The sequence below is a fragment of the Micropterus dolomieu genome, linkage group LG03, assembly GCF_021292245.1.
Source record: "Micropterus dolomieu isolate WLL.071019.BEF.003 ecotype Adirondacks linkage group LG03, ASM2129224v1, whole genome shotgun sequence".
Lineage (NCBI taxonomy): Eukaryota > Metazoa > Chordata > Actinopteri > Centrarchiformes > Centrarchidae > Micropterus > Micropterus dolomieu.
Genome location: NC_060152.1, coordinates 2,848,583 through 2,871,309, shown reverse-complemented (window position 1 = coordinate 2,871,309; position 22,727 = coordinate 2,848,583). Strand labels below are relative to the sequence as shown.

General features: G+C 41.0%; 2 protein-coding genes across 9 annotated transcripts in view; both read right to left on the bottom strand.

Annotated features, from left to right (window-relative positions):
• The window catches only part of mef2d (myocyte enhancer factor 2d), a 197,701-nt gene extending 181,111 nt beyond the window's left edge, over window positions 1-16,590 (bottom strand). For 4 of the 5 annotated variants that reach the window (XM_046044987.1, XM_046044989.1, XM_046044986.1 and 1 more), the window contains exon 1: window positions 16,344-16,590. The gene's annotated coding sequence lies outside the window, so the exon portion shown is untranslated. The remainder of the gene's footprint in view (window positions 1-16,343) is intronic. The other variant, XM_046044990.1, reaches the window with a different exon arrangement.
• The window catches only part of isg20l2 (interferon stimulated exonuclease gene 20-like 2), a 136,831-nt gene that overhangs the window by 40,656 nt on the left and 73,448 nt on the right, over window positions 1-22,727 (bottom strand). The window lies entirely within an intron of this gene.

Sequence of the window (22,727 nt, the reverse complement as noted above, 5' to 3'; positions counted from 1 at the left end):
GTGTGTGTGTGTGTGTGTGTGTGTGTGTGTGTGTGTGTGTGTGTGTGTGTGTGTGTGTGTGTGTGTGTGTGTGTGTGTGTGTGGGTGGATGTCTGTGTGCTTTTGGTTTTACATGGGAGCGCGTGTGGGCTGGAGAGCAGGAGAGGCCTGGGCGAGAGGTGAGGACGAGTCAGCCATTGAACACCATCAAATAAAACGTTATCTAATGCCTGCACTGACACGGCCCGCCAGAAAACAAGTACACTCTCTATCGACTGAAAGCACGGCTGTGCTTTTGCCCGCGAAAACACTCCTCGCTGACGCCGTGAGCTGGGTTTGTACATCAGAGCAGAGAAATGGATTTCAGCAGTGCTTTAAAGAGCCATCAGGGTATCTGCACACTTTCTGAGAACAAATTTCATGACTTCCAAGACCTTTTTAATAGCTCCAAAAGAAAGAAAAACACTGTTTCTGTGGCAAAAGTGGCTGGAGTAAAGATACTTCAGACTCAAATAAGAAAAGAAAAAGAAAAAAGTGTTAATGTGCAATTTTAGCAAGACAAGACCTACAGCCGACTCAGAATCTTAACTGTTACTTGTATCTTCCACACATTTTCTGAATTTCAAAAATAAAAAACAGACTGAAAGACTGAAACTAGCTCTTCCTGGAACTTTCAACCACATTTCAGGGTCTTCATCACTGACTGGATGATCCACTCCTAACACACGAGACGCATCGTTGAGATGCATGATTGAACGCTCCCGAAAAAGCCAGTAAGGGGGACTGAAGGTGTTTTATAAGCTTTTGAGGATCCCTGGGAACCATAGACATCTTTTGTGTATTAATGTCACTAGCCATTTTCCCCTGATTGCAGTCTTTAAACTAAGCTAACTAAGCTAAGCTAACTGGCTGTTTGCCCCAGTTTCATATTTAACACACAGATCAGAGAGTGGTGTTGACCCCCTCACCAAACTTTCAGCGAGAAAGAGCATACACGTTTCCCAAAATGCCAAAGATTTCCTTTTAATCATAATTTTGCTAATTCTAGACTCTGCTTATAAAGACAAAGTTCTTATTAAGCTGCTTTGTATTAAGACAAAATTTAACTGATACTTTTGAGAATCAGCCACCTGATGCATTGCCAAATGGATCAAACTGGTTTTGCTACTGAACTCAGGAATCAGTCGTAATATGACACAAGTTTCATATACCCAGCCCTAGAATTTGCAAGCTCTGCTCAATTTAAGCACAAATATACATTTATTCGATAATACTCACACATGAACAGATACAGTGTATGTGTTCATGCATGACAACATATACACACGCCTGGAGTCATAGCAACATCACACACATACACGCAAACGCAAGGAAGTGTGTGACTTTGGAAGCATGCAAAGGGGATTTTTCTAGCTCCTCTGCCCGCTACTACTATTACTAGTACTTCTTCTCTCCATGGAACCATTCCCAACTCTAGATAATGACTTTTCAGAGGAAGAACGAGACTCTTTCTCCACGTTAACTCGAGGCTAACTCAATGAGCCCTGCGCAGATGGTCCCATAATATCACCATAGCTGTGTGAATGTAAAACGACGCCACGCCCCAGCGAGAAAGAGGTTGATATACATTAAGCTATTCAAATAAGGCCATAACCTCGCTGCTGCACTCCAGTGGAAGTGGAAGAGAGGTGTGGGAGGAATTTGATGGGAGGTGGGACAAGAGTGAGTGGGGGCTGAGGGGGGTGTAGGCTAGATGATGATGATGAACGGCAAGAAAATGCCAGGACCTCAGATAAAAGAGAAGCAGGGTGAAGAAGAGAGGTGAGAAAGCAAGAGCGAGAGAGGAGGAGAGCGAGGTTTAGAGAGGGGGGAGTGTGAGAAGCCTGGGTGTAGTGTTTCAGCTCCTGGCTCTGCTGCTTGCTATTTCAGCTGTGCCTGAGCACTGGCCAGCAGCCCCTGCTCTCACGCCATCGTAACCCCGTTAGTATGGTGGCACGGCACTTGGGCTGCGTTCACACTGCAGCTGAAAGTCTCCCAATTCTCAATTCCCCCATCTCACACAGATCTGACTTTTCTTCCTCGGTGTGATTTGGGGGGGAAAAAAAAGCTGAACCGCTTGGATCTGTGGCGCCGGATCAGATCTTGCTGTAATGTGGCGTGCATGAGACGACTTACATCTGAATGCTCAAAAAGCCCTGTGGTGACTAACTTCATTTCACGTCATTCATCTGAGATGATCGTCATATGTTTGGCACCGAGGCGGCTCGGCTGTGCCAACATTAGCAAGGAGGAAACACAACAGGAAAGAAAGCCAAAAAGGCGAGTTAGTTGGTATTTTGGGAGACGCCTTGATTCAGACAAAACGTGAAGGAATGTGGTGAAGCCAAAATCAAAATGTGTTGGAATTCAAGCAGAAGAAAAGAAAACCGTAACCTATAACGAATAAACTGTGATCCAAAAGTAGTCCAGTTTTAGCAGCAATTTAGAACACATCATTAAGGCTAGCAGCAAGAGCATCTTTCACTTTCTGCATTTCTTCTGCCTCTGTCTGTATAGTGAGGGTTGAAAGTTTTGGCACCTGCTGTAACAAAACGAAACCTGGGAAAAGCAACTTACAGTATCAGTTACGATTCCAGTTTTGAGTCAGCAAAAGACCTTTGATTATGAAACATTTCTACTTCTGGGGGCAGAATGAGCCATGTTTTCTGAATACTGAATGATGTATCAGAGAAAAAAAAACACTTTCCTAAAACAGATGTATGGCATTTCTCTCTTGCGGCTTCCTTCGGTCTTGTAGGTGTGCAGCGTTCCACCTAGTCCCAACTTCTTCAGTTTTTTTCCACTCACATCTTCTTTTAAAATCTTTTGTTATGCACCGTTCTCTGAATACCTTGGCAGCAATACCAGATAGACCTCCAGTGAAGCCCCAGTGTGCACAGAGGCAGCTACAGTCACTGGACAGTGAAGCTTAAATCCAAGCCGAATTATAATGTAGTCAATTCCTGGCTGTTGTCGATTCTGATTGTCAAAAATCCACCTGGTTTGTACTGCTCTTACTGGATCAACTGGCAAAACCAGTCATCTTTGATTTTGCTGTGTTATGAAAGCGTGAGTTTGAAGTTATGAAATGTTTCACACACAGGCTACAATGATAAAGTCAAAACTATGACATGGTATCAAAACTAGGACAGGCTCTGTCTTTCTATCAAACGTAGTACGCCATTGCAGTAAGTATGCTGGCGAGTATGTGCTCTGCATGAGCAAGATACTAAATCCCTCCGACCTCCAAGGTCACTGTTGTGTAGCTAAGCTAAGATGACCTTGACCTCTGACCTTGTATAGATGGCAAGTAAAGGTTTCCACAGGCAAATCACTAAAAAGTCAGACTATGTCTGCTTTTACTTTCAGTGCTGTTCATTTGGTTTATTACTTTTCTTCTTTTCACTCTTTTTAAAAGCTCCAAGACTACTGAGAACGTAATGGAATTTTAAATAAAAGGCCGTATTGCTGAAGGTTGCCAGAAGCTGAACTAAATGGATTCAAATTGAATTTAAGTGGATTTTGACACCATGGCCCAGTCAAGGTCAAGCCAAGACTGTTTTGTGAGCAGCACTGCAACCCTGAGAGTGCTGCAACTCCCCGCTCAAGCTCCTGTTATTTAAGGTTAATCCTGCAAATTGTGTTGGGTTTAAGTTGCATTTAACCTACATAGATGTCGTAGTTTGTGTCTTGATCCAGGACCACTGTCTGATCCCACCACACTCCCAATACAATGTCCATTTGGGTAGCTTTGTGTCAGATGACCTCTTTGGTTGATAAAGAGTATATTAAAAGAAGGAAAATACATCTTAATCTGGATAAAGTTCTGCAGCGAAACAGACTGACAGCAAAAGGGAGGAGAGTGATATCACACAACACCGCAGACACCCGGAGATAAAATGTAATGAGAAGGCCAGAGTTCTACAGATTCCATAATCCCTGATCAAAATAAATGTTACGTGCACTCAGTGTTTTCCTTTGCTCATCTGTTTCTACTTCATAGCCAAAATGAGGTCAACACAGATTTCCATTTTGGCTCCAAAGCTGGTTATTTCCAGCAATTTCTTCCGAGGCGGACCGGATAAATTTAGTGCCTTGAACAGGATATTTTTAGCAAAACTCAACAACTGAATAGGTATTTGCCACACTGGGTTATTTTCTCATTTCCATTTAAATTGAACAGTGTGAACAGACCTGGTGAGCTATGAGACTAATGTCGTTCAACAAACAAAATGCAAATTATTCCACAATTAAATCATCACTGAAATCATAGTAGTATATTTTTCAGTGTTGGTAGGAGAATGGCATTTAGCTCAAGGGCACTTAGCTTAGTCCGAACACTCAGATACAATTCTGTGACCTTTCAGAGTCTTTAAAGTCCAGGCCACCCTGCTGCCCTACTTACCCAGAATCATCTGAGGACAAAGCAGAGAAATTCTCTGCTGCTCTGTTTATTGGGGAGATGAATGGAAAGTCTGTGGTAAACCACAGAAGGTTGATTATAATTTAGGCCAGGGTGACAGAGAAAACTCCAGAAAACTGGGATCAAACCTTCCCCTTTAAGTTTGGAGGCTGTGTGTGCAACTCGTGCTGAAAGCTGAGACCCGCAGTCACTACTCGTACAGAAAGCCACAACATTTCAGGTTATTTTCATAGCAACACAACTCCCTAACGTTTCACATCATTTTTCATTGATTAAAACAAATAAATACAAGATAAATCCAGTATACAAGAAAACTAATAAAAGGAAGGACAAGGAATTAAACAGCCCCAGGAACAAAATTCAGAAACCAGTTTAGGAAGTAAACTGTTTTTGCATTCCCACCACATTTACACAATCACTAGCTTGATTGTACCTTTGTTTAAAAGTCAACCTGTCTCATAATGACCCAAACTCAGCTCACAATCGCTGCTGGTGGCTCAACAATCCAACACAATTCTGCTTCACAAGGATCAAAAAGTGACGTTGCTATGAGCTTTTGGCCACCAAAAGCTAACAATTCCCACCCTAAGTGATCAACTAGTTCCACATCTAAACCTGCGATAATAAACCTGTGAGGATGGTACTACTACTCTTAATCGATACTCCTTAATGGTTCGGTTCTTTGTCAATAATATTAGCTGTACTTTTTACCAAATCACTGCTTTTTAAAAATTATTTAAAAAAAGAATACATTCTGATTAGAATTGAATATTTTAAACATAACCAAATGTTTCTACAGCAGCAACAGCATCTCTCTCTCTCTCTCTCTCTCTCCCCCCCTCTCTCTCTCTATATATATATCTATATCTATCTATATATCTATATCTATATCTATCTATACATCTATATCTATATCTATATCTCAATAATATCTCACTGGAAACAAATGTAAATAAATAAATTGATACTCCTGACCTCAAAATACTGAGTGAAGTTAAGCGTAAGTGCTCTTAGCGGCCTCTAGGTTTTCTGTTTGACCAGTCAATATTCTTATAAGATGCACAGTCCACCCTGGTAGTTGTTGGGCCATCCAGTAGTAAAGTCCAACCCATGCAGTAAGGATATTTTGAGGAGCATGAACTATGGCCCACAGACTAAAGTGGGACACTGGTCCCTCTGTTTGAAATCCAAGTATCCTGACATCCTTAACAGGTTTCTGGGTTCCTGGAAAAGTTTTTTTGATCAAAAAGGACCAAAAAGGTATTACTGTTGTTCCCCACAACAACGTATGACAGAGAGTTGCTCAAGTAGCAAATTTCGGGTTTTCAGAACTGGCCAGTATTCTGTTTTGGAACAAAAGCTTACAATCATAGGAATTTCAAGACACTCTCAAATTTAAGTATTTATCATCAAATGTATGTTACATAATTTGTAAGGCCAAACATCTCAATCAAATCACATCTCAAAACTGTTGACTTTAAAAGTTTCACTCAAAAGTGAAATGTGGCTGAACAAGATGATGAAGAGCAATAAAAAAAAAACAATGCTGACATTAAAGAGAGGCACATTTTGAGATTCTATTAAATCTATGAGTCATCTTAGGAACTCGGCTTATAAAATACGTATGCATTTAAAGATTGAATCATTCATGTTTGTTAAGAATTGAATTTAACATGGATAATGGATAAATGGAGACATGTTTGACATTTTATTGACACAACAATGTCTCTGATATCACAGTCAAATGAAGCAAGACAAGCAGAAAGACAAATTTCAGTGTATTGCAGCATCACAAACCCAGAGGAGTATCTCTAATGATCATCGCAAATAATCAGGAAGTTTTTATCAAATGGTTGCTCATGCCATCACAACAAAAAACATACTAGAGGGTATCTGCTGATTCCCTTTCCAACCCTCACTTGCTGTTATTTAAATAAACCAACTCAGTAACTCTCGGGGGACAGATGACATTCTTTAACAAGTCTCTCCTTACAGACAAATGTGATTTGTTTGCACAAAGTGCTTTTAAGACTTAATCATTCATTTTCTCAAAAGCTTTCGGCAAGGATAATTATGCTTAAAAATTACATTTCAAGTGGTAATTTACAAGATTGTTTTTTAATGTTGTCTCCATCTCTGTCACTCCGCACTCACTGCAGCTACTCTACACTTCCAGAGATCACCTGTCAATCAAACAGTGTGGGTGGATTTTCCTTTGATGAAGTTTAGGTTTATGTAATTGGTGCTCTTTTTCTTTGTTTCCTGTGAAACTGCTACCTGCAGATCTTCTTCTGTTTATTTTCAAACGTAATCACTTCTTTGCTCCAGACAAAGTTTCCCAAAGAGAAATTGGTCCTGCCAGACACTGAATGTTTAGATCAAATTATGAAAAAAGATTTCAAGTCTAATCTAAAAGAGCAAAAATCAGGAACTATTGGTATTGATATGACAAATCTGAAAATAACGTTATAATTAGAGCCCAACTGATTTAGCGGCAGATATGAGCAAATTGCATTTAATCGCCATCTGCGTTCACCCATGTCATGTCATGAGCGTTGCATAGTTTTGCCCACCAGAGGGCGCTCTGCAGCTCCTCTGTTAACAACACTGATACACCAAAAAAAACCCACAGAAGTAAAAGTAAAGTAAATAAAAATAAAAACACAGCTGACTGGAGCCTACAACAGAAGGCTATGTTAACGGTGAGCGGGTCATTTGTCACGTTAATTAATTGACTTAAATAATAATGAAAGAAACACTAATCACTTCTCCTCTGCTGAAAACATTCATGACTTGCTAACCCTCCCATTTTTATCTGCCATCTCCCGGCTCACCACAGCATGTTTAATGTTACAGAAGTTGAGAGTTGGAGGCTGCGCTGCTGACAAACATGATCGTAGAGTTATTTGTGAAACGGTGTGGCATTTCTTCTCTCGTCCTCTCATTTGTCCCTAGTTCATCACTTCTAAATATTCTCTAAAAATTACGTAACGTTACAGCAGCTAAAGCTGCCCGTTGCTAAATTAGCCACAAAGCTAATGCCGTGTTTATCAGTGGAGGAGCGCTAACGTCGTAATGAGCAGTTAAACTGACTTATTCTAAATATATCTGCGAGCCGTTTGTTTGTAGTTTTAGTCAGCGTTGGAAATGATTAAACCAGAACGGACAAATAAACGTGAGCTGAACAAGAATCCAACACGGCTTTCTGCAGCTCCTCTTTATGCGACGTTGTAGATCTGAAACACTGTAGTCAGAGCCGTTACGGCCCTGGTTGTAGTTATAACGTTGTTGTAGACAGTCATGTAGTATTAGATGCGTTCAACAGCAGGTCACTGTATATAAACAGCATGATTTAGACAGATGGTGGTTGAGAAATGGTTTCTCCTAGCTTTGGATATTATTAAAAAGAGTGCTGGTAAAGGGATGAACTAGATGTGAATGTGCTACATTGAAATTATGGCAGAGTATGTGTAAAGTGAAACACATTATTATAAGTCTCTTATTATTCTCTCTCACTCTGTTTTGCAGCTGGCTGAAAAAGATGCACCTTCCATCAGCAAATACTTATTGATGTGCAATTGTTTACATGTTGAGTTGTGGAGACTGTATTCTATTTTATCAACATAATCCATTTAGGAAAAGGTTTTATAGCCCACATACAGAACAGCTTTCAGTATCGGTGATAAGTGTAGTTTATACAACAATGGGGTCTACTATCCAAATCATTTTCAAAATCTAAATATCGGCTCATAAATCGGCTCCTTTTCACTTTAGTAACCCATATCGGTCGGGCTCTAGTTATAATAATTGAGTCCATACTGTCGTCATCTCATTAAACTGCAGCAAAAAAAAAACTAACAAAAAAAACACTAATTCCAAACAGTATTTCCCGAATGATTAAAGATTTCAAGAACACAAATTATTAACATATTCTGCTGATTTTGATTAGAATTTGACAACAGATTTGTTAAATCATTGTCATCTTCCCTATCTGGGCATTCTAATAAAACCTTGAATCACTGCCCAGCCCAGGTACAAGCTGAATGACAACCAGTGCTGAAAGAAAACAAACAAGATCAACAGAAAAGTTATCTACAAGATATTCAATAAATGATTAAATCATTTATCATCAAAAATGTGAAACATTCCCCAGCCTCTCAAATCTGAGAATTAGTTCTTCTTTGCTTTACATCTTTGAAAAATGAACTTTTGGGAATTAAGCCTGTTAATTGGACAATATATCACCTTTGAAGATGTCATTTGGGGAACTTTTCATGGGCATTTTTTTTTTACATTTTATGCTATTTTATTGACTAAACAATTGATAAAGAAAAGACAACCAACTGTTTATAGTTGCAGCCTGAATCCTTAAAGTGCAATGTGACTTTGTGAAATGACCAAAACAGATATTTATATGAAGACATCACATATTATTACTTACACATACATGCATTTACATTCCATTTCTCTACAGCAATGATAACGCATGTGAAGGTTCTCTGATTTGAACGCATGTGAAGGAATCTGATTTGTCTGACAGAAAATCACCCGCAAGCCTCCAGACTGTCCAGCAGCAGCTGAGGAGCTCACCCAGACTGCAGCCCGACCAATACAAACACAGCTAAACCAACAACAAACCATCACACTGTTTGAAGTAGCCTCCATCCTCCACCACCATAATCACTCCACTCACTGAGCTCCCACTTCACAGAACACACACACACACACACACACACACACACACACTTCAGTCCTCCTCCTCCGGGTGGGACTGCATCACCTCCTTGCCCTCTGGACTGTAGAACCCCCCCCTCCTCTCCTCTCCATGTGCTCATTACCTTAATTGATGTTTAACCCCTAGATCAGCAGCTGATGATGGCTCAATTAAGAGCTTGCTGGAGGACAGGGATTAGTCCTGTGTAAGTAAGGTGGTTTGTTGTCCTGCAGCCACGGTTTCTCTGGACCCTAATACTTCACTTCAGCCCCAAGGGTCAAAGCAGGGGCATGTTGGCAAATAGATACAAACAGGCTATAATGAGGAATGCACAGCTGTTTTCTTGATTAATCATTTAAAAATATCAAATGTTTGCTCTGTAAAATGTCAAATAGTGAAATATGTGGTGCTGAAAAGCTTCTGTCTTCGAATAGCTTGCCCCCCCCCCCCCCCCAATTTAAAATGCAAAAGTTCTATTTACTGCCACAGATGACTAAGACAACCAGCCCATATTTTGATGCATTGGTTTGAAGGAAACATTACATCCAAATTTTAAAAGCATTGTTTTAAATAAATAAAAACATACTTAGGAAATGCACAAATGCTTTCTTAACAAAAAGCAGCCATGTAACAACGTCCCCCATCCTCCTGCAGTCAGAACAACATTCAAGGTTCAGTACTGAGCCCTGCATGCACGTACGCAGTGCTTTATTCAAACCTTGGAGCAAGGTGAGACTGATGGACTCTCTGTCCTCTTCCAAGCAATGTGATATACCAACAGGAAACAACCAAACCAAGAGGCTTCACAAGTATGTTGTTTCATACAGTTCCAAGGCAGACTGAGAGGTATTAACATTTAATAGAGCAGGCTCTTACGCTTTGAAAGCCTAGCACATACAAATGGGCCGAGTGCTAACCACAGACTGGACGAGGTTGATGTTCAGATTCAGTTTTATTCTTCGAGTGTTCCCAGCTGGTGTGCAAATAAAAGCTGGAAAATTACAGCAGATTCACGCTTAGCCAAAAACACAGAACTCAAATGCATTTCAGCTCTCTCTTTTTCTTAAATTGCTAAACTTTCCTTCCAATTATTAGCAGCATTTGCCCCCGTTTGCTAAGTGTGTCATAGCTACAAACAATTACATCCATTCGTCAAATGCTTGCGAACTGATTAGTATTTTCATTATCTGTTCTACAGATTCTTTTTTGCATTAATCGATTTACTGTTTAGTCTCTAAATGTCAGAAAACAAATGCCTGCTGCATGTTCCCAGATTGGGTCCAGAGGTCACCTTCTAGTTTATTCTGAAGAAGTTCAAAATCCTAGAAGACATTCAATTTATTATAATTGTAGAAAAAAAAAGGTCACAACTCAGAAGCTAGAAATGTTTGGTATCTTTATTTCATAAAGGCTTATTTTCCAAACTATAACCATTTGAGCTTAAAGTTTGTTATTGACTTTGGAAATAGCAGTTTAACTAAAACATTTTATCAAACCCATTTTTCTCCTGTAAACATTTATTCTCTCTTCTCTCTCTCTCTCTCTCTCTCTCTCAATTCACTTTGAGAATTACTGAAAGAGAAGAATTCAGGGCTGAATATTGATTGAATATGATAGTACCAATTCGTCCACGCTGCCATTAACAACATTTCTTACTACATTTTTACATGTAGCGCCGAACGTGATGCAGGTCATGTGACTTTTGTCCACAAGCCCTGCTTTGTCTTGCTGCTAATTTGGGCAAGTGTGAAAATGAATCAAACCTAAAACTGTAACATGCTGAACTCTTCCACTCTGGTTGAGGCCAAAGAAAACAGTAGGTGTGATGAGCAGCATCAGGAGAGGCAAATCTCAGGCGGGCTGGTTCCTCCACCCCGCGTGTTGCTTCTCCGGCTGCACGCACAGAGGGGAGGCCATTTTGAAAGCACAGCAGGGGGAGAGTGGATTGTGAGGTGAGGCTTGCTACTGCTACTTCCCACATTAAGTGGCTGATGGTCTCCTCTTTGTACAAAAACACCTTTGACTTTAAGTTCCATTAACAGAGATGGAGTGAGGACATTTCTTTCCCTCTTTCAATGTGCTGGGGTAAAGCGCTGCCCTGCGATGATTGAATCATAGCCATAATAGCAGAAGGCAGAGGCCTGCTGCGTGGCTGAGTTCTTCCTGTTCTCCTCGCTCAGCGTGGGAACAGCCGCGGACAAAATCTGCCCTGGAATCAGCACACAAAAGAGGCCATGAAAGTAACACGACCAGAGCAGGTAGTAATTGCTCCTTTCTGCTGAAATGCTCCGTCTGTTTGAAAAGGAGCACGGCTTGTGGTGTGAGGCTTTCAGTTTGACAGCCGTGAAGGGGGCAAGACGTGTTTTTTGCCGTTGTGGGACGAGAGCATGGGTCAGCTGCAGGCGAGCACACGGAAAACACATGTCCACTAAGGCTGATGCATTGTACAAGGCTGAGGCTTAGTTAAAAAGCTAAACAGCCAAATCAATGAGGTGGCAGGAGACTCGTCCTCCACAACACGGTGGCTCGCCTCCTGCTGCCCGCTTTACTTGGTGTTAGAATATAAAACAAACTTTTAACTTCCACAGCGTGCTGATGTCATTTTCTGCTCTCTCTGGCTACTGCAGACCAGGCTTCAGCGATGATTAAAGCACATCAATACTCGGCCTGGCCAACAAACAAATTGATTAGTGAAAATTAGACCCCAGTTAAAATTACATTGCATGCCAAAGTCGACCGTTCCACTTTGAAAGTCTGGAGGGTCTTGACTAATGGAGAGCTCTGGAAAATCTGTCAGGGAATTAATATGTCGCTGCTCACTTGCTCTTTAGCATGGATTTGACGTATTCTATTCCCCACAGACCATCTCCACTCTAGTGTCTCAGCTTTCACAAAACCAGCAGCAATATTTAGTGCTGGTGTTTAGAAGCATTTTATCGTTTAACCTATGAATGTCAGAAAACAGTAAAAATGTCCATCATGTGTTCCTAGAGCCCAAGGTGATGTCTTAAGACCAAAGACATTCAATTCACAATGCTATAAAACAAGAGAAAAGCAGCAACTCCTCACATATGAGAAGCTGGAACCAGAGAACATTTTGGTGATTTTGCTTGATAAATGATTTAAAGCAATAATCAATTACCAAAACTCATTTTCTGTTTATCAACTAACCAATTCATAGAATAATTGTTTCAAATCTGCATATCATCATGTCAATCATCTTCTTATCATTTCTATTTACATCTGAACAAAGTTTAGTAACAAAACCCGGGATATAACAATCTCAAGACGAGGTCCATTAGTAGCTGTTCTGGAACTGTCAATCTAACATGATCTTACAGGGTTTTATTTTCCCTCTGAGCACTTATTGTGCGTTCCATTTACCTCAGAAGTTGGGAGGTCAGAGCTGGGAATAATGTCACACCCAAGTTGACGGCATTCCAGTTAACAAGTTGGGAAAACCTGCACAGCCAGCAGTTGTTTAGAACTAGCCAGGTTAGCCACTGTTACACCGGTTGATAACCAAAAAAAAAAAAAAAATAGAAAAGAAAAAAAACCATTGTGCTGTATTTACTCATAATAAACACTGTAGCAACATGACCACAGACAGCAGTTGGACAGCACTTTGTGAACAAAAATTTCTATGAGACACAAGTACACAGAAGTACTAATAAACAGTAAACTACAGCCTTCACTAACTGTTGATACTCTGAGCAGCCATCTTGGATCAGTGCGGTTCTCCCAACTTTCCAAGCCAGAAATCTGACTGAAGGGGGCGTTCCCTTTGAAATTTCCAACTTTGAACTTGGAAATTCCTACTTCCCATGCCAAATGGAACGTACCGTTAAAAAAAAAGCCTTCTCATCCATGTTGGGCATGTTAGTTTGGTACTTTGAAGCCAGAAAGGACGAGGACTCTTTAAATTGCTCAGGAAATGAATGGAAAACAGAACATCTACCATTTCATGACACTTGGGCAAAACATTTCCTGAGGAAGGTTGTGTCATACAATGAAAATTCTAGTAAAATACATCTTTTTCTTTTACCAATCTAAAAAGGAAGTGGCTACTGGAATCCAACCATAGCAATATGACCATTAATATTAAAGTCAGTGAGTGACAAGTGACTGAACTAGAGCAGAAAAGATCAGTTAGTTGACTGGTTGAAAATGACTGACCAACTATTGGGATATAGGATTAGCTGTTTTTTTTCTCTCCATTGACAGGACAACACATTTGAAGACATGTCAAAATTTTAGGACATTTTACAGAAATAAAATCATTTGTTTCAGTAAGAAAAACAATCAGCAGATCAATCAATAGTGAAAATAGGGAAATGTTGGTTGCCGCCTGAACACAGGTGCGATTATAGATGAACTGAACTTTCATATGCTGTTACACAGAAGAAACTTGGGCTCACTCAGTCGGTCCATCATGCCTCTGACAGACGCCGCCACCGCTCTCTGTAATGTCTGGTGAGCACGACGGCTGACTGCCTGTGTAATTCAGCAGGAAGCTGCAGCAGGAGAGAATGATTGTACTTCCTCAAATTAACAGAAGCAAGGAGGGAGAGGAGGGGTTGGGGTTTTATTTTTTTCTTCCCCCCACTGTGTTTTGACTGTAGCCAGCAGAGCACACGATGGAGCACATGGCTGAGCTTCAGGAAGAAAAAACGAGACCCGGTCCTGTTTCCTCACTGACTCCATGTGAATGTGGATGGGTGTTCAGGAGAATTAATTCCAAGATTATTTTCACCATAAGAACTGTCTCCTTAAGTTTTGTCCTGGAAGGGAGCTTTAGTCTGTCGATGAGAGCGGCGTACAGCTTCGCCTGCAGTCACGGTTCTCAGGGACACAAAAGCCCATTACTGGAGCTGAGCCCATAAGTTATCTGCAGCTTAAGCCTCTTTTCAGTGAACAAGTCCAGTTACAATATTTTGTTCAATTTATGGATTGTGTTCCTGTGAGAGTACACGAGTGGAGGGGCGAGCTCTCCAGAGGCTTAAGTAAGAGACAGACTGCTGCATGAATGTAATGCAAGGAGAGAGGTGTCAGATCTTAAACTAGAGCGCACGATCAACAATTCTTCCTGAGCTTCGGAAGATGAAGATGATGATACAGGCCTTCAATAACACCAGAACTCAGGCCACGATAGAAGAGGGTCGTCACATCCCACAGCGGGAGGAAGGGGGGGGGGGGGGGGGGGGGGGTCAGAGATCCCATTAGCTTTGACATCTTGACAACGTCAAAAACAACAGAGCGTTTATTTTTGTCAGCCCAAGCCCACGCTCGCTCGCACCTCAGACAGAAAAAACAAACAAACAAACAAAAACATCCTGACATAAACCTGTCTCCATGGTGAGATATGACAAAAACTCATGAGTATGTACTGAGAAGATAGAATTTAAATAGTAGTGTTAGTGCAACTATTTAAGTGCTGGTAGCTTCAAAACAGGCATCAGTTTGAAGATCGTGAGCTTTAAACCAAAGGAAAGCAAAGAGATGAGGGAAGGAAAAGATCAGATGTTGGCAAGGCTAGTTTCTTTGGACGATGTTCTGACTCTAGGAGACGGTTCTGATTTCACTTCAGACCTCTAATATGTTACCTTCTGGGATGCAGCCTCATTTTGTGATTCCGCCTGGCAATACAGGTTTATCTCAACATCGGAATCTTGAATCATAATCAGATCATTCTTCAACTAATATTTACAGTTTGGCTATTTGTAGCTCAGCTTGCACTGAGAGACTCAGTAGCAGTTCTGCAGGACACATTTATGTGTCAACGTATATTTATGGACTCAACCCTGCAAGGTTCTCCTGACCCATGCAACCACCCTGCCAGAAGTGAGACTCCCCACTTTATTGTGCATCCAATCAGGCAGTTTCCACTTGCATCTGTGGTTACACTGAGCCTCAGAGGCGAACCGTCCTACTGCCAAAGACTCACAAAGAACCACTAATCTGTTCTCTTACGACTGCTGTGACGCTCACCAGCACTGCTCAGCACCCGTATCTGGACTGTCTCCCCTGGGATCTTGTGACACCTTTTTGGCAACCTGGACTTTACCTGCAGGCGTTGCTGAAACACTCATCCGTCCATGTCTCTGTGGCAGCACATCCCTCTGCTGCACTAGATAATGATGTAATAGATAGCAGTTCCTCCTGCCTGCTGACATGAGAGACTTCTCTCCAGAGACATATTCTCATTGTCTTGTTGCCCTCTAATCCCAGTCACCTGCCTCTCTCAGATCCAGCCAAACCAATGCTGGATGTGGAAAAACTGACAGAGAGGACATTTATTATTCCAAAAAAAATCTCGGAGTTAACTTGACGGGAGTTTTATTCGGGTTTATTGATGCCATCATTACACGGCTTCTTCCACGAGCAAAATGGTTTCCGGGTTTGAGGAGGAAATTAGAAGTTTGATGGCACTCTCTCCTGGGAGAAAAGCAATTACGCACAGCAATGAGAACACAATTGTCGGAAATGGGCTCATGAAAGAGACATAAAATTATTCGACAGACACAATAGCTTAAAGGATATGAGGAAAAGCATCCACTAGGTTTCTTTTCTTAAGGAACACAACTGCACAATCACAGATTTCTTGGGGCATAACAGCGTTCTCTTTTATCTGCCCACTTTTCGCTGCAATGTAAACCTGTCATTTAACGCCTAAACGAAATTGATGGCGCGATAAAAGTTCCCAATAAACTAAACGTGCTTTTCACGGAGATGAAATCCATTTGCAGAAATGAAGAGAAATCGTGTCAAAAGCAGGCTGACACTTGTCGTAAATCGTTTCTGACAGCTCCTAATGGAGTGTTATTACTGTTGCGCACAACGTTCAAACCCACCGGCTGCGAGATGTTATTTACAGAAGGTCTGCGGGAGTGAAACGTGCGGGCAGACAGTGAAAACACAGCTTTAACTGCAATACTGCTGTTAACTTAGCAAACTACATGAAGCACAGCGTGTCCTTCACACAAAACACCGAGGGAGAAGGCTTTTCACGGAGCACCGTGCAGAGCCCCGACCACAACACTGTATCAACTCCGAGCCAAACACGCAGATATCCAAACACCGCCAGCGCAGCGTCCGGACACACACTTGTCAGACTTCACCAAACACAGGAAGAGGCAGAATATGTGGCAAACGTGAAATGCGGACACAAGCTGGTGAAGAGTGACTTACCCGAGCAGTGAATCCACATCTGTTTGATTAGACGGGAGATTCAACCGTCACACTTTGTTGCATTCAAAACGTACGAAAGGTCTAAATGAAAACGAACAGTAACTCTCTGCCGACCGCGGTGGGCTTTCAATTAAAAAAATCTTCCTACTTGATGTACAAGGTAACTATTTAGTTGTGGCAAATGGTGCCTAATCTATCCTGTGGCATTGCTTTATGATTGACAGCAGCATGGCCAATGGGGTCGAGCTGTCCGCGCTGCTTCGACCAATCAGATCATCAGCGCGGAGTTGGTGGAAGGTGAGCTGCGAAGTAGGAAGAGCTGATGGCGACATCATGTGTTAAGAGTTTATATCCCTCCGCCTGTCATGTTTTGGGAGGAACGACTTCACTTTCACTGCTTTTTTTCTGCACATCAGAGCCCACAGTTAGCACTGTTGTTATTTTATTATTGTAAGCTGCGTTATATAGAGGCTCCTACAAGCAACTAAAACATTTTGTTCATTTAAAAAAAATTACATAGGCCTATTTTTTAGGAAAATTATAAACGTCTGAATGTCATCATGTAGACCTCTAGAGATGATACTGAAGTTGTACATTCAGATTGTCTAAACATAACATTATTCTTAGCTTTATTTATAGATGTTGTAAATGTCGTAATTTGTAAATATGATGGTCTCTGCTGTACTTTCACCGCTTGGTGACAAAAGGGCGAAGACGTGCGAGTCCCCGCCGCTCTACTTTATCTGTTTACGGCGGAGGAACACGATATTTACAGTGAGGGGAGTGACGTACAGTGACAGTCTCTGTGGCGCGTGAGGCACGGCAGCAACACATGCACAGAAATTTATCTTCGCACGAGCGTAATTTCGGAGTTTTGAGAACGACTATACGTAGAGGACGTACAGGTTCTATTTTATACCTTTTCACTATTTCCACTTACTACTGTGTGTGCGTTAGGCTACGTCACGTTACGTCAGTGTGGGAGATTTAAAGTAATACGCGTGAGATTTTGGTCAAAATTTAAAGTGGCGGGGCAGAAGTGGGAGAGTCCCAATACACAGAGTTGGTATTAAACAAGAACATCAGTCGATCAATCAAACATCGCCTAATTTGAACACCTCTCATAGCCTACACGACATCAAACAAATAAAACAACCTGCATGTGAAATCACATGAGAAAATTAAGGTGACAATGTTACTGCCTATGCAGCTGAAACTTCACAATTGACACATGTTGAGTTAAACAGGTTAGACTGGCTTTACTTCATTCTTCCCTGATGTCTTTGAATACTGGACAATTTGAACAGTTATTTAAACGAAACCATGTGAGAAAAAAATTCACCATGGTGCAAATAGGGGCCCCAATTGGGTGTTGGCTGTGTTTTTGTAAGGGACCACAAGCCAAAAATCACTGGGATTCACTGATATAATCTTTAAAATATGTTGTATTTCATAAGGTTATCATGCAGTATGTTACTTGATAGTGAACGTCTTCCACCTCCAAAACCGTTGATCGAGGATTTAATGTCAGGTCAAGAATCCTTAAGAAAATATTAAACAGACATGGGTATGACAATAAAAACCACAACAATAATGGAAACGGACAAAAAAAAAAAGTATGTGAAGAGTTCAAATATGGAACAGACACATGCCTGAATGTGATGTGTGGTCGTCTCACAGAGGGAATGTGCCACACAGTCTGGACTGCCCCGTCACATTCTGAAGAAGTGCAACATATGGAAACAGCATCACACAGCAGCGAATGGACAGACGACTCAAGGAATGGCACCTGTATGTTTTACAGCTGCAATGTGCAACTTTTCCAACATCATAAGGAAAATTTTTTTGACTCTGCATATCCAGACATAAATCCCCTTGAAATCAATAAGATGTTTTGGATGTAGTTTTAAATGTGGGTGTGGCCATCAAGGTGAGGCAGAGGGCTGAGTGACGCCTCATCATTATGACTAACAATATTTTTACCTGACATGCTGAGGGATATTATATTTCCTGCTGTGATGTCACTAAACATCCCATTGGAAGTCTTAATGATTTGTTAATGAAGTAGATGAAGCATTAGAGGGAACTGAGAGTAATGAAGTAACCAGTAGTAGTAGTAGTTGTAGTGTTGACATCAGCTTAGACACAGACAGAGAGAGGGAGTGACACAGAGAGAGATTACACAGTGTTTTCTGCTTTACATAAGAAGCTTATGTGATGTGTGGAGAATTGCAGCAGTCAGATGGACGTCCCGCTGCCTTCTCCTCGCACCGTCCTGCTCGTACAGCTGGGTAGTCCAGCGCTCAGCCGCTATGCCCCGGGGTCAGGGAAATGCCATGGGAAAAATGACAACAAACAGCCAGGCCAGAGTTTGGAGCAAAAAAAACAAAACAAAACAGGAAACCGGAAACAGAGCCCACATCCATGGCAGGAACAGCGCCATACTCAGAGCTACTGATCCTGCTGTTATTCAGTAGTATAATCATTATTATAGAGCACATTCCGCTGCAATGACAATCACAAATACTGGTTTTTTGTTGTTGTTGTTGTTCAAAACAATGTCAGCCAGCAGAACTTTTCATTCAGCCCAATCAAAAAACTACAGTTTGGCGCCCCCTGTTGAAGCACTGCTGAATCACTTAGCTTTATGAACAGCAGTTCATTGGGTGCAAGACATTGTTTTGATGTCATAATTAATTTTCCAAGATTAAGATTCACTTCGCTGCACTGCTGAGCAAATGTTCTGATAATGTGTTCTTTCATATTCACATATTTCTATATAAGGTCAAAGAAAGTTCCTGAGGGCTGAACATGTTTGCAATAAAAACTGGAGCATTTTTAGAGCGCTGCTTCACGGTTACCTGTCATGTTGTTTTCATTTTGTCTTCTTTTTGGTCTGCGACTGTTTTTATATCCAGTAAGGGGGAATCTTATTGCTCCAGCATACCCTGATATCTCAGACAACAGTGTTCATCCAACGTAGTGTTTGTCCCTTTCTTGTTTCAACATGAGTCCCGACCTCAATCCCATCCAACACTTTTAGCATCACATGGAATGCTGACTGTGAGCCAGACCTGATCAACAGCATCAGTGTTGGACTGACTTATTAGGTTCTTGTGGCTGAGTGGGGGAAAAAATCCCTGCAGCCAGGTGCAAACATCTGGTGAAAAGACTGAAACCAGAACTGTGGAGGCTGTTATGGCAGCACATTAATGCCCGTAGTGTCACATGTGTTATATCAAACTTAAAACATTTGAGCATCTTCAAATTGTTTCAGTACCTCTAAAATATCCACATGGTGTTTTCTGCTTGGTACTTTAATTGCTTGAGCTAATGTTTGTGCATACTGCAACTCTGGGATGAAAAACAGGCTCAGCTGGCTGTATTTAGCAGAGTTCACATATATAAACAGGAACTCAATAAGCCCACTATTGTCTTTCAGATGGAATATTCAGCTCACAATGCTCTGGAAGATTGCTAATGTGTTTGAGAGGGCATGAGGTCACGATGGCTGGAGAACACTGCAAAAATGACGATTGTTATGCAATCAAGTTGAGATGCATTTTGAATGAATTGCTGATGTGAAGAGGGCTGCTCCATGTTGGTGCAATAACTCCAAATGTTCCACCATCAGAGTTTACAGGCTGCCCGACATCTTGATAGAACGATAAATGATCTACTGAACACTTGTGATGTTGTTGAGGTTACATAACATTTCTTTTGAAGGAGAGCTGTTCAAGGAGATAAATATGGGGAAAGTTAAATTGTATTTTATTAAAGTAATTGTATTTAAACATTACACATTTAACATTAAACTGTCATGTTTTAGCCATGCACTGTGGCTCTAGGGATGGGAATTGTGGTCGGTCAGTACACCACTTTGGTCCAGACTAAAATATCTCAACAACTATTGGACGGATTTCCATGACATTCATGTTGTCGGATGATGTATCGTAATGACTTTGGTGATCCCCTCACGTTTCCTCCAGCATTACTACTAGGTTGACATTTGTGGTTGTAGTGTGGTGAAATGTCTCAACAAATATTGGATGGATGCCATTGAATTTGGTTCAGACATTTATGTTGATATTATACTGTGGTACACATGATGTAACTGTTGTGTGTGACTTGCACTTACCAGCACAAGTTAGTCGGCACAGTAATCACAAATCACAATCACTGTCTTGTGCTTATTGCAACATGGTTGTGCCCACTACACAAAGTGGTTCACTATTTTGGGGACAATATGATAGTCATGCTTAAATTCTGGATCAGAATCATTCGATTCATTCACTTGGAACCAAAATATAATCCACATCATCAGCTGCTTCGGGCATGTCTTCACTTTCAGAGTTTGTGACATCCAAACCTTCATCCTTTTGTCTGTGTTAATCCATAGTACCAGTGACACAACAGTGCACCTAACAGGCAAACACATCATTACCTGCTATAATCTGCAAACTGTGAAACAAATATTTAAGGAATAGCAGTTGAAGGTTTACTTGAACAAATTTAATGAATTCGACAAAGTGGAATATGGTTTGCAAAGATGCAAGGTATATGCATGTTCGGGTTAAGGATGCAGGTGGTCTTCTATCTAGTCTATCAGTCTGATATGTTCACCCAAATTATAAAAAAAAAACCTCTCTCACTCATGTCTGACGATGCATATAAATTTTGTGCCATGCTTTTGAGATATCCACATCTGCTGCCATCCAAGTACAATGAACGTTTGAGCGTTTAAAATATACTGTATTTGTGAATACGTCCCAGCTATTATCACAGACTTTACTGTCAGCTGTTTTCATTAGGAATATTTCCTCAAGAGACAATAGTTCCAGTAAAAAATCCAGGTGGTTGCTGTTTTGGTGACATCAAGCCCGATCCCCATGTTTATAGGCCGCTCAGCCTGGTGCCATCAGCAAGTTTTATCAAACTGCTACTTTGGCATTCAGCAACACAGTCATGAGTGAATAGACTGTACAGTAAGGGGCTAAAACCATTTAAAACCAGTGTTGTGTGCTTATGGTTATTATTCTCACAGCCTGCAGTCTGCCTGTCAGGAGATCAGTCACGGACAGATGGAGGGTTCGAGGCCTAAACAGCCATCAACATAACAAAACTTAAGCAAACATGTAGCTAATATGTCCAGGTTAGTTTAAAATAGAGAGGCAACGTCATTCTGACATACAGTAGGCGTTAGTCAAAGCCAGACAGTGAAGTCATGTGAGGACACGCAAATGCAAAATTACCTGATGTGCTTCCTGAACTTTCAGTTACACATCTTCACACTTTTGCCACAAACTTTCACATATTTCCTCTCACGGTCGTCTCACGTGCAGTGAAACATCTCTGCGCAGACTGTGGGCTTGCTTGTGTCTGCACTAGCAGCAGCAGCAGCCGCCGCAGCATGTTCTCTCAGACTACACCGATCTGCTCTGTCTCTCATCTCCGGGCATCATTTCAACCAGGTCATCAGGAATGCACACGTAACAACGAACATGCAGCAGTGTGTGTACTGTCGGGTAAATTAAAGGAAAAACCTGAATACAGTAAATGAGTGTGAAAACATAATCAATGCAGTTGCATTTGTATGGAGAGCTCACTGAATGGTTTGACTATGAAACACGAACATGAAAAAATGCCACCTTATATTCTTTAGCATAGATTTACAGAGGAAATATCAGAACTCCATAGTATTATACATGATCACTATTTCATTTGTTTCTTCAGTTGTAGGATGCAGGAAAAAGCATTTTCACAGACACTCTGTAACTGTGTTATACTGTAACATGTCATATTCAGTTACATCAGATAAACCCTTCTTTTATTAACACAGTATAATCAGATATGTTTGTCAGTTAATAAAGTTATCTGATTGATGAATAAAACCATAAACCAAGCCTATTTGAAAGCTGAAATCTTATAATGGGTGCAATGTACAGATTTTAGTTGCCGTAACAATAAGTAAATCAACAGGGACAATTCAAAGTTGTGACTGTGAAATATTAAGTCACCTCTTCTAAGTAAGTTAACTTTTTTTACAGCACACCAGCATCATCGTTTGGAAGAATGGTGTGAAGGCTCATGGTAATAAACAACAACAAAAAAAATGCACCACACTAAAGAACTTTGTGTTGTTTTTCCTTACACACACACACACACACTGGCACAGTAACACAGATCACGCACTGACAAAAGGCTCCAGGAAACAGGTGATGGCAGACATTAAGAGCAGACACTAAAACAACCTTACAAGGCGGTTTTGTAAAATTGTTCACTTTTAAGCGTTGAATCACCACAGCTTAATCTTTGCTTGATTCCTTTTTTGACATTGACCAATTTTTTCAAAAATAGATTCAGAATAATGTTTTATGCAAATGC